We start from the raw sequence: 12661 nt of genomic DNA, 5'->3' as shown, positions 1-12661 counted from the left end.
CAGCATTAAGCTGGATAAACACATCATGCAATGTGTGAGCAGTGGGCTCAGGGGTCAGGCACAAAGGCTTACAGTGAATGGGGTAACATCAGACTGGTGACCTCTCACTAGTGGGGTTCTGCAGGCCCATCCTTGGCCCTGCGCTCTTCAACATCTTTTTGTAAAGAATTGGACACAGGACTTAAAAGGATACTAAGCAAGTTTGCAGATGATACAAAACTGGGAGGGCCTGTTGACCCCTTGAAGGCAGAGAGGCCCTGCAGAGAGACCTCAACAAGTTAGAAAACGGAGCAGTCACCAACTGTATGAAGCTCAAGAAGGGCAAGTGCTGCGTTCTGCACCTGGGATGGGACAACCCTGGATGTACAGACAGACTGGGAAATGAGATGCTGGAGAGCAGTGCTGTGGAAAGGAACATGAGGGTCCTGGTTGGCAGAAATAGCCAGGAAGGGAGGGGATTGTCCCACTCTGCTCTGCACCAGGGGGCCTCACTTCGAGTCCTGGAGACAGTTTTGGGTGCCACAATATAGAAAAGGCATGAAGCTATTAGAGAGTGTCCAAAGGAGGGCAACAAAACTGTGAAGGGCCTGGAGGGGAAGCCATATGAGGAGTGACTGAGGTCACTTGGTCTGTTCAGCCTGGAGAAGACTGAGGGGACACCTCGCTGCAGTTGCAACTTCATTAGGAGGGAAAGAGGAGGGGCAAGCACTGGTGTCTTTTCTGTGGTGCCCAGTGACAAGACCTGAGGGAATGGCCTAAAGTTGTGTCAGGGGTGGTTTGGGTTAGATATTAGACAAAGATTCTTCACCCAGAGGGTGACTGGACACTGGATCAGGCTCCCCAGGGAAGTGGTCACAGCACCAAGCCTGACAGAGCTCAAGGAGTGTTTGGACAACACTCTCAGGCACAGGGTGTGACTCTTGGGGATGGTCCTGTGCAGGGCCAGGAGCTGGACTTGATCTTTGTGGCTCTCTTCCAACTCAGCATATTCTATGATACTATTATTTTACATAGAACAAGATCCCATTTCTTTTACCAGCCAGCACTGCCAGCCCCCTGGGATGGCCAGGAGCCTGTGCCCACTGGATCAAAAAGCTGGCAGAAGGAACATGCAAAAAATGCACCCTCTTCCACCAAACAGCTGTGCCTGCAACACACTGTCCAGCAACAAAGTAGAGCTTTTTTAAATTGAATTTTTACGGATAATGAATGCATTCACGGCTGTGACAAGTTGAATATCACCCAAAAGTATGACGCTCAATTATTTTGCTCCCTTCTTTGTTTTAAACATTTCTTAATACTTCTAAAAAGGTACTTTGGAGCAATAGCAAAGACTTGGAAGTATAGAATTTGTCTGCTGTTTATGCTACTTAAAATGAAAAGCATATTATAACAAAGCACTACTCATTATCGTCACACAGTACGCATACTTTGCTATCAACAAGATTAGAATGGGTAGGAGGCCTACAAAGGCATACTTGAAACAATAACCTAAGAAAGCAGCTGTCTTAGAAGCCACCAAATGCATTAGGAATCTAAATTCATTAGCTGTCACTTCTGCACCAGTGTCCTGGATCTGATCGGGAAGCAGCTTAACTCATGTCTCCTCTCACGTCTCCCACTGCATGTTCCAGGCATAATGGGCACATTCCCCTTGTTTTAATTTCCACGGAAATGGAGAGCAGATCCTGCTTTTACCCTCACCCTCTAAACCAGTCCACTCAAGAAACAATCCATCTGAGATCTGGTCCCTGTAGTCTGATGATATTCAGACTTCTGGCTCCTACAGAGAGCTCTCAGAGAGCTACACTTGAATTTGCTTAGGGAACCTTTCTCCCCTTCCTTTTAAAGCTGGACCTGGTTCACCCAAAAAGGAAAGGTTGCCTGGGACAGAGGTAAAACAAATCAGAATGAGTCTGAGCCTGGTGCCTAGAAGCTGGCAACACACCCTGTCTCTTTGCGTTGTTTTCTTTTTTAAAAGCTTCAGTCATTTCATTTTAAGAACTAAAAAAAGCACAAACCCACCACATAAATGGGATGGGGAGCACAGATCAGTATTCCCATCTCCTTATTCATAGGACACTGAAGTTCAATGATTCATGCAGCATCAGAAAAGTTCCTGTGTCTTGCATTATTGAAGTAGAACCACTGTGCAGCCAATATAAACACTGCCAGTCCTCTTCTTGACTTTTAGACTTTGATGCTGGAAGATGTGCATCTGACAGCACTAAGCCTATGCAGAACTTGAATTGAGGTCTACCACTTCTCAGATGAATGCTTGAATAAGCACAAATACACACCAAGCATATTTCAAGAAGAACATGCTGTAACTTCAGCTTTTGGTTTTGAATCAAGTGGACAGATGTGCTTGAGGTATTGGTGCTTTGATTCAGACTCTTCAGCTCCAGAGCATACCAAGAATTCAAGCTTATTGCTGGTCTCTGCTTTTTCCAGTAGGTCATTTTAGGCAAATATGCTACAAACAGATTTTGTAAACTAAATTTCAGAGATGCTTAGTTCTACTTCTTGGTTCACTCTTTCATGTTTTTTAAAAACACAATGCATGAGTTGAAAACTACTACTTATTCTTTACTAGGTCTCACCTTTGGGTTGCTCAGTGGTAAAGCAGAAGTAAATTTTCGTAAGAGCTGATATATCCAACTGAAGTCTATATTCAGCTGGAGTCTGTGTTTAGATCTAATGAAAGTTCTCTGTGCATCTCTTTATAAGTGTTGACCTAACCTGTGGGTTAGTAAAAGAGAACAGTTTTAACAAAAAAAATCCACTCCACAAGTCTGCCTCCTAATGAAGGGTGCATTGGTATGCATATTTAATATGCACCTTTTAAAGATAATATTGGCTGCTTTCTGCTACAACAGCTTTTCTAATGTTTTTTGTTAATCAAATCTTATATAGCCCTGCCCTTCTGCAAGACCTAAGGATGAAACAATTCAGAAGAAATTGCCGAAGATGTTCCCACTTGCCCAGTAGGCGAGTGGGCAAGTGAAAAATAAAATGGCAAAGAAATAGCCATAAAGTTCCATTCTGCCCCTCAAAAAAACCTGAAGTTTCATGCCAACTGAAATAAGGACAAAAATTAATCTCATGGGTTTTAAATTGTTGCTCTCCCTTATTCACCAGGGAGTAGGAAAACTATGAGCTTAAGTCCTGAACAACTGCAGTATACTGGTGGTCCAGACAGATCTCAGCGAAAGGAGATTTAGAATGACACAGCCTAACAGCAAGAATCTTTTCTGGTTTGCTTTGTTTTGTTCCAGGAAAGGTCTGTGACTCTGGATAATTTTAAGGAAGCTTGCCCAATTTAACTGAAAAAACTGTATATTGCACATGGCAGTTACATGCTCAAAAACCTCATCTTTAATCTGGAGGTAATTGAAAGAGAAAAACAAACAAACAAAAACCACAAAAAAACCCCACAACAAACCAAACCACCAAAACAAATGAGCCTCACCACTGACAGTGAGCCTCACCATCGACAACTCCATACTTCCAATTCCAAGACATCTCCCTACAGTTTGTATTTGTATTCTTATAGATAAAACACCAAATCCATATCCACCTAATCCATATTCCCCTAACTTCACCTAGACACCCTGACAAAAACAAGAAGGAAATGAAGAGACTGTATTCATCTGCTGAATAAATTTGAAGTCCCACATTTATCTCAACTGCTGGGAAAAGGAAAGAGAGAGAAATACTCACAACTGTAGCAATATTCTGAGTTAAACCAACTTAAGCTTTCGAACGATTTCCTGTCCATTACAATTCTTGCCCTAAATACAGTTTGTGTAGCAAACAACCATGTGTAAATTGAGGAAACAGTACACAGAATTAAGGCTGGGATTATATCCTGTAGTGTAGATGGGTAACTGTACTAACAGCAAGGTGTGTGCTAACAGATAAATTGCACAAATGAAGCAGCCCACTACTTCTAGGAGGCATTTGTATTCTTTATTTCTTCTATCATGTAGGACATGACAATAGAAATAGCACTAATTTACTAAAATTTACTACTAATTTACTAAAATTAGTGGAAATTTGCTAAAAGATATGAAAAACATGAAGTTAAATGATCATGTCACAAATAAAAATTACTGTATAATTGCCTCAGCAAGCCATGGTCAATCCTGTGAGCAAATGCTTCTTTTTGACTGAAGGAAGAGAGTTAATTTCATTGTTGTCCACACAACCCTCATTTGTGGAGAAAAGCACTACGTAAAAGCTGAAGATCATTCAGTTCTGTGAGCAGAGATCAGAAAGCATGTTACATCTTCAACAAACTCCAAAGATGTGCTACGACAAAAACAGATGAAATAGCACTGATATGCAGAACAACTGACTGGATAAATCCCCTATATCCTTTAATTTATCTATCCTGACTGAAAGGTACTCAACTAGTATACCAAGACGGAGCAGCTAAAGAAAAACACATCTTTATGCACAAGGTGGCAAGCCATCTTTCATTTTACAAAGTAAAGTCTTAACTTACATTACTATTTCACATTGAGGCTCAAGACGTGACTGACTTGAAGCACTTGTGAAACATAGAATATAACCTTCTTGAGTTTCTTTATAAGATCTAATTAAAAATAAACAAGATAGTGTATCTTCGGCAAAGTAATTTTTCTTCTTCCACTGAAAAAAATTTACAAAAACATTTATTTGCCAGAGACAGGGAAGGGTGTGTGTATAATCAGTTCCACATAACATTTCCTTCCGAGAAAATTAACACTGATTAACATCTGTAGAAGTCTGAATGACTCCAACCAGACAGGCAGTGATTGCATGAGCTAATGACTAGGGCCCTCTTTGCAAGGAATGATCATCTAACTATGCTGTAAATTGCTGAAAGAGGGACTTCAACCTGAATTTATCACTTGCCAGAACAGCAACTTGTGCTCCTGCAACACATTTTTCATCACCTGTTTTTCAGCTAGCTCTAGCTGTAAGTCCACTCTCTACAGGTAAATCAGACTTGGCCTAAAAATATATTCTCATATCTTGAACTATTTTCTTTGCATCATAAAGCAAATAAACTTTTAATTCTGAAAGTGACTTAATGACCAGCATATTCTGGGAAACAGAGTTTAGAACCAGCATTTGAAAATCCACTTTTATACTATATTTTACTGCTTTTACTCTGTTTGACAACAAGCAATAGGTATTTTCCTTTCTTATATTCAACTTCAAATTGCTTTAAGAATATTATATACACTAACAGACTATGGCATTTCTACTAGAGAGTGAACTTCCATGTATGGGAGCAGAACTGTCAGAATCCAGGTGTCAAACCTGATCACCCTACCATAAGAAAGGTTAAAGAATACAATCTCAAATATGTAAATACATCATTGTAGAACAGTCATGTCCAAGAAACATTTTCATCTTTTCTGAGAATAAATTTCTAGCAAAAAAAGCATTTTTTTACTTTAGCATATTCTACTTCCATCAGTGTTTGGAAGAATTAAAATCAGTAGGACCAAACCTCTGAGGAGCACTTTGGAGACCTGGATCGTAGAAAGTGACTATTATATATCAAGTGTGAAGGCAGTTAATATGAAAAACAGGAGTGCAACTCCAACCAATATTTTCTTAGAGGGCTGGCAGCAAACTGCCAGATGCATGTGTGACCTCAAAACAACCTTTTGCCAGATGCCTCTTTAACCTTTTACAATTACATCAACTTCTAAAAAGACTGCTACATTTTACCATTTTCTTCCTTTGGTTATGCAAATTAAGAAGATGTGCTTAATAGAGAGATTGAAAGTGTTTGGTTCTGTGCATTTTTGTCTCTTAAATCCCCAAAATAAAGCTCTCTGATACAGCAGCAAATAATTCTTTCTTGCCAGCATTAAAACAAGCTGAACAAGAAGTCTTCATCTTCTTTCTTTGCTTCTCCCTTGAGTCCCTGGTCAAAACCAGGTAACTTTTTGAGATAGCTGTGAGTTAAGGGACCAAGACAATATTCAGCCAAAGCAAACAATAAATCACTTTTAATGCTATTTATCATTTTAAAGTAAATAACATTTTCTTTCATAAAAAGTATGCTATACATCTTATGTTACAATCAACAGAAGCCAACACAACCATTCACGACATCCAGATCCAAAACTGGCCTGTATACTAATATTCTGAGAAGGGTGTTTCTGCAAATTTAAAAATAATCAAATTCATAGCATGGAAGCTTCATGAATATGTTCCAGGGGCTCAAGCCCTAGAAAGCAAAAGGAAGAGAAATTATGTGGAATGAAAAGTAAGTAGGTCATGTATACAAAAGTGCTAAATATACTAACATCTGATTTGTGGCTGAGAGAACTGTTTTTAAAATCTAGAGGTGTACAAGTAAATGAAGAAATGAACAGTCCTTTGTCAACAAAAACACACTTTGATGAGGCATTAAAATGAAAGATTCCTTCTGCTGTAGAGAATCCAAGAGAAAAAAAAAAGCATTGCCTTTAAGAAATATACCTCCTTATACAGCAAAACAATGAATTTCAGTTGTTCTGTAACCCAGATCCTTTAATCTGCATAAGAGATGCTGACTGAGTTCACTCAACCAAATCACTACTGGCTTTCAGAATACAATCAACACATGCTTTTCAACAGTATTAATATAGCATGAAGCTTGTGCTCCTAATTATTCATGTTTTTGCATTCTGTTTTTTCCCCCTGCTGTAAAATATGCAAATTTACTTCTTTGTGTTATTTAGGTCCCACATGGGCCTCAACAGATCTGTTTGGAATGAATTACAAGCCAACATCTAGATACATGCTGTCAACATTTCAAGCTTCATTGTTTTTATTAGGTTGGAATGTCATTATAGATTTGATATTCAGCTTTAAAAAGCTTTTTATAAATCTCTTGAAAACCTACAGTCTAATCAAATGGTGGACTGATAATTACTACTACTGCACTTTTGTGTGTGAAGGGGGAGAGAGCAAAGTCCTCCGAGCCCTGAATCCGAGGGAAATCCCCATCTAGTGGCACCACTGAAAACCGCAGGTTGTTTTTGTGCAAAATTAGTCCCAAAGAGGATTAGTTTGGCTTCACCACTGAATGAAGGGGAGACATTACCTCCTTATGCAACTGAGGATCGGTAACAGGAGAGGACTGTTTCTTCTGAATCCCTCCTCCTCCCTTTTCAATCAACTCTGGCTGCAAAATTCAACGCCCAGATGAGCTGCTAATGATCTTTAAGTATAAAAAACATAAAGCAGCACTTCAGGAAACAGGGCACTTCAAATATTGTAACTTCTCAGTGTGCATCAAAAGTGTTCACTTACAGCAGCACAGCCCAATATGTATAAAGTATTCTTTAGATAAAAATATTAAAAGGTATCCTCAAATGCAGATTATTATAAAATTAGTATTAAATATTTTAACCTCAAAAACCATTAAAAAAATAGTAGCTTTGTTATTCGAAAACTACAAGGTTGGAAATAACTACACAAGCACTTCCTGTTATATAAAAAACACGTAAGATAAGTTCATTGATGCAGAAAATGAAAGGACATTGAGACACTGCTTTTCTCCAACTGGCACAATGCCTCGTACATTTCTTTAATGTAATAGTATATTTTAAAACACTGCAGCAGCCCAACCTTCCTTAGTAGCACCACTAAAAGCTCCTTAAATATTAATGAAAAAGCAATGTAGAGATTCACAGGGACTTACTACACATTACTACTAACTCCTAGAAAACAAACAGCAGCATTAACAGTAAGATTTTACAAATCTCTTGACGCATTTAATCTTTGAGGTGTGTATGCAGTGAAAAGAAAGCAGAAAGCTATTTGATTTACAGTAATGAACTAGTATGGAGATAGTCCTTTGTTTCAGGAGTATCAGTATGTTAAATTTCTCTTTCATAACAGATTTACTCCAGAAAATTTATACATATATACATTTCTCTCAAAAGCAAACATTTAAGGAGTTCTTAAAAATATATGTAGAGATCTGTACTATTAAGATCAATATGGAAATAGTAAAGATCCCATTGTAAGGCTTTTTTACATGTTGGGCAACAGTGGGAATATCCCTTAATTTAAACATGCAATTTATCCAAAGTACCCAAAAAAAAACCTATCTGCACACAGAGTAAATTCATGGCAAAACAGAAACTGCAATGTGGAGAGGAACAAATATATGTAAAATCAGTCTTTGGAAAAACAGTCCAGATTTCCAGAACTAAAGGCTGACTTGGGTTGATTATTTTACTTTTTTGTATCTTGAGTACAGAAGTTTTCCCATTTGTTAAGGATGTTCGACTGCAATATAACTGCAGTTAACAAATGGAAACATTCATCTGAATATAAATCATACTTTTCACAGTCTCACAAATAAGTGAGGATAGTCCTGCCTACAGATGAGGATGATCCCATAAGAAGGAATTATAATACTGAATTAACATAATAATATATTACTGAATACATCAGAGGAAGGTTCAAGTACTTCATTTAAAATAAAGCCAAAGTTCAAATACATTGATGAGATTAACTTAAAAGAGTCATGCCTAACCACCAAAATTCTAAGATAAGAATATCTGTTATCACCTGCCATAATTTATCAAACTCCTAGTGTATTCTTTGTGCTGTCCATTATGTTCCTGCCAGTAGGTTGTAATGATGAATTCAACAACATCTTGCTTTTAATAAGAAGTTCCCAATTTTTCTACCTGGCATCTAACACCAGGTCTCTTCCACATTTTAATATGGAAGAAATAATTCCCTTATACTGAATTTCATCTCACAGGATGAAAACCAGTAGTTCCCATGTCCTTTTTAGTGGTGTTTTAGAAGCTGGTGCAAGCCTGAACACATTTGCTTTGTGAAGTTTCTTCTCTTCAGACATCATAATTGAAACAGAAGGTACACTGGTTAATTGAACAGATCCAAGACTCATTTAAATACCACAGATCCTTCTATTTATTTGGAAGAGATTTCAAAACAATTTCTTATGTCTGTGGCTATTTTCTACTGTGAGGATATTTAGTAGGCAAAACTTATGCTTGCAATATAGTGAGAAATGTTAACAAATATGCATTAATCCAAAATTTGCTCATGAGTTCTAGGTGGCCTTCTTAGATGGATCTAGGAAAGCACAGTAGGAAGACTGGAGGCTCACAGTGTAGAAGTGTATACTCATTACAAAACTCCTGCAAACCTTCTTATCATGGCCACAGCCTTCCTGTGTCTGTGACAGTCACTTCACTCTGACAAGAATCCTGGGCCTGCTCACTTTTCCTTTGGGTACTTAATCTTGGAAGTTTGGAAAACCCTACAACAAAGTTGCTGAATGTCAGAAAACAGAAAACAGCCAATACTCCCTACCACTTGCTAAGAGGTCTGCACCTGAGGCTGACAGCAGAGCTCTGAAACAACAGCCATTGGCCAGTACTGAAATCCCACATTAATTTACACGTAAAAAAAATGAAACAGAAAGCTGTCCTAAGGTCAAAGAAGAAACAGAAGTTAAAATATGTTTAAAAATCAGATTTTTCAGCACCTGCAACTGAGCTGCTTCTCCAAACCATTTACTCCATTCCAGTACAAAACACAAAAAGATCCCTCAGAGAAAGCCAAACAAAACCCTACAACTCCTAAGTCCAGAGTTAAGAAAGAGACTGGCCCTTAAAACACAAGCCCCTGCCCTCTTGGCACCCTCACTCAGCTGCAGGCTTACCTGCCTGGTGAAGCCACCAGCATTTACTGCTCCCTCACCTGGCTTACCTCAATGTTTTCTGGAAAAGTAAACAAAACCCTGCTCTTAAACTAAACCTGAAAACAAAAGTAACTTCTCTCAGTACATTTGAAAGAGGACACACAGAACAATATTCCAATTGATTTTAGTTATTTATATAATTTATTTTATGATGAGGGTGATGAGACACTGGAATAGGATGCCAGAAAAGTCAGGTTCCAAGTCAGGCTGCAGAGGGCTTTGAACAACAAGATTTACTGAGAGATGTTTGTGCCCATGGAGGCAGGCTGGACTAAATGATCTTTAAAGATACCTTCCAACCCAAACCATTCTGATTCTATGATCTTTCAGTTGCATCAAGCAAAAACACTGAGCACCTACCCCAGCAGAACCATCAGCACCATGGCGATGTTTGCAGAGCTTCTGACTGTCTTGCCAAACACTCATGGGAAGCAGCACTGCTGTCTCAGTTTTTCAGTTCCTGATCTCAGACTGAGATTAGGACTACAAGACACTTAGATCTGTGAGATTGATGGGAGATTTTTAGCTGCCTGCCAAACCAAAATGCTAGCATCAAACCTGGATTTTTCTCTATGACTAGTAACAGTAGGAATGAATGGCAGGTTTGAATTTATTTTCTATTACGAAAGCCACAAAACGTGAGAAATTCCTTAAGAACTACTACTCTCCAAGATTCCCAAGCTAACTGAAAATTACTTGTTTTCTTAATTCTGGCTTTCAGAATGTTAACATTAAAAGCAATTTGTGATGATCAGTTAAACCTCTGAAAAATTTTTCTATATTTTTGCAATTGATTCACTCATCAAAACCAACTGCATGTGTTATGTCTATTTCATAAGCCTCTTTACTCTTTTGAGAATAATAGTTCTGCTTGTTACAGAATAAGCACCACTTTTGCAGTTTCATGAAGAGATGAGATGACCAGTATCGAGAAAATAAGTGAACAGGTAGTTAGACATAAAAATGCTGTAGTGTCTGGTAGGAAATTATATTTTATATTTATTTTGTAGAGAGGGGATTACAAATTCTTTTTTCTTGACTCCCACACATGCAATATTTGCCCCAAAACCTGAAATAGAGAATTTCATTCAGCTACTATGCTGCAAAGTTGGTTTTGTTGATTCTGCCATTTTTATGAGTCACCTTTCCAGTCAGACATTGAATTCCCAAATGCATTGATACTTTACAGGGAAAGGTAGATTTCAAATATAGAAATTCATAACAGAATCTGGAGAAGCAATGAAAAAAAAAAGAAAAAAAACTATCTTCAGGATTTGACACAGCAATAGATCTGACGGACCTTTCTCAGTAAAGCATTATACTTTCTTCCCTCTTTTTCAAGTATCAAATGACACCAAAAGACTCCTCCCATGTCCATGGGATATTGGTGAAGTAGGCTTTTTATTCTTATATGCTATGAATGAAAGACTGGGTTTAAGAACCAACTTAAAACATAAGAAATTAAATTCTCATTCCCTCTGAGAGTGTTCACTGCCTACAGTAGTGTTCCTAATGGTCCTAGAAATCTGAGATGTGTTAAAGATATTTACTATTGGATTTCTAGAATATTTTACACCAGTTTAGAAAAGCTTCAGAGCACTCTATCTAAGTAATAAAATAGTAAATAACAGAATAGCTAAGTGATGTGGTTTGGGGTTTCTTTCTGTTGACACTATTCCTAGACAAAAACACCCCTTCCAGATAAATATCTACTTAAGTTCTGACCCATAATTCTGCAACTACATTTGTTTTGCAAGATAGTGATATGCTCCACTGATAAGGTTGATGGCAGCTCTTCTGCCCAGTACAGTCCATTTCATTGCAGACTGCTGAATTAACTTCTGTGTGAGAAAAAAAAAAATTAAAAAAGAGAAGACTCACACAAAATTGATCCTTCTTAAATTTATATTTAACAGATTAATTTTATGTGAATTTATGTGAACAAAGTTTAAATAGACACTGACAGCATTCCAGGAAAAAGGAAGGAAGCTAAATTGAATGCAGAATCAGGACCAGCAACTGTGGGACATAGCAACATTTGAGAGCAGAATTCTGCCTATTACAGAAACTGAAATGCTAAATGGTCTCCAGACTTTTTGGGGATGATGATGTGTCTCCTTTGACCCTTCCACAATGCAGATGCTGGAGTGACTTGATGTAGCCATCAAAACTAGTGCAGGTGAAAAAAATCTATGTCATTAAGCATGACAACACAGTCACAGATGTGAAACAGATTTGTTTTAAAGGAGAACTATTGCCAGCCAAAAATCCAAGTTCTTCTCAGAAAGGGTTCCAGTAGTCTCTCGTACTATTAGACTTCAATAATCTAGAGGCTTTTGTGACTTGAAAATGCTCAAGAAGAAGTAACACTTAAACAGAGAAACACTGTAAGATGCCTGATAAGAACAAGTCAGTAAATGAGAGTAGCAGAAGCTGAATATTGATGATGACAGTTTCACAGGAAGGAAAACAAATTGTCAAAAGAGAAAAAAGAAAAGGATCTGTGTCAGCATAATAGCAATATTTTTTCTCTTCTGCACACTTAAGCCAACTGCAAAACTGTGAAAGAACTTGATCAAAGCTCCAATTTTAGCAAATTCACAGGTGAGTATACTTCAGATTAGTTTTTGAACAACAAGAAGACTTTTAAAACCTCAAACTGCATTAATTTTTATCAAACTAAGAGTTAGATTCTGAGACAGAAATCTACTTTCCCACAACCAGAAATGCATAGGTGCTTCTTGGCTTCTAATATAAAAAGTCTGGGGATAAAACAAAAAGGAAGGAATCTGAACAAAAGCCTGTCCTTCAACAACTGCAGTTAGATATTCCCTTCCCACAGCTCTAATCATAAAGCTAGAAGCCTAAACTTTGACCTTTCTTGTTTTGTAAGGGTGTAACTTCTCCCCACTCAGAGCA

At 37.9% G+C, this 12661-nt stretch overlaps 1 protein-coding gene across 4 annotated transcripts in view; it reads right to left on the bottom strand.

The window, feature by feature from the left end:
* UMAD1 (UBAP1-MVB12-associated (UMA) domain containing 1) overlaps window positions 1-12661 on the bottom strand; it is a 77731-nt gene that overhangs the window by 57613 nt on the left and 7457 nt on the right. The window lies entirely within an intron of this gene.

This window comes from Lichenostomus cassidix, chromosome 2 (genome assembly GCF_008360975.1).
Source record: "Lichenostomus cassidix isolate B80296 chromosome 2, HeHo_3.0, whole genome shotgun sequence".
Lineage (NCBI taxonomy): Eukaryota > Metazoa > Chordata > Aves > Passeriformes > Meliphagidae > Lichenostomus > Lichenostomus cassidix.
Note: the sequence above shows the minus strand (reverse complement) of the source record. Positions and strands in the feature narration are given on the sequence as shown.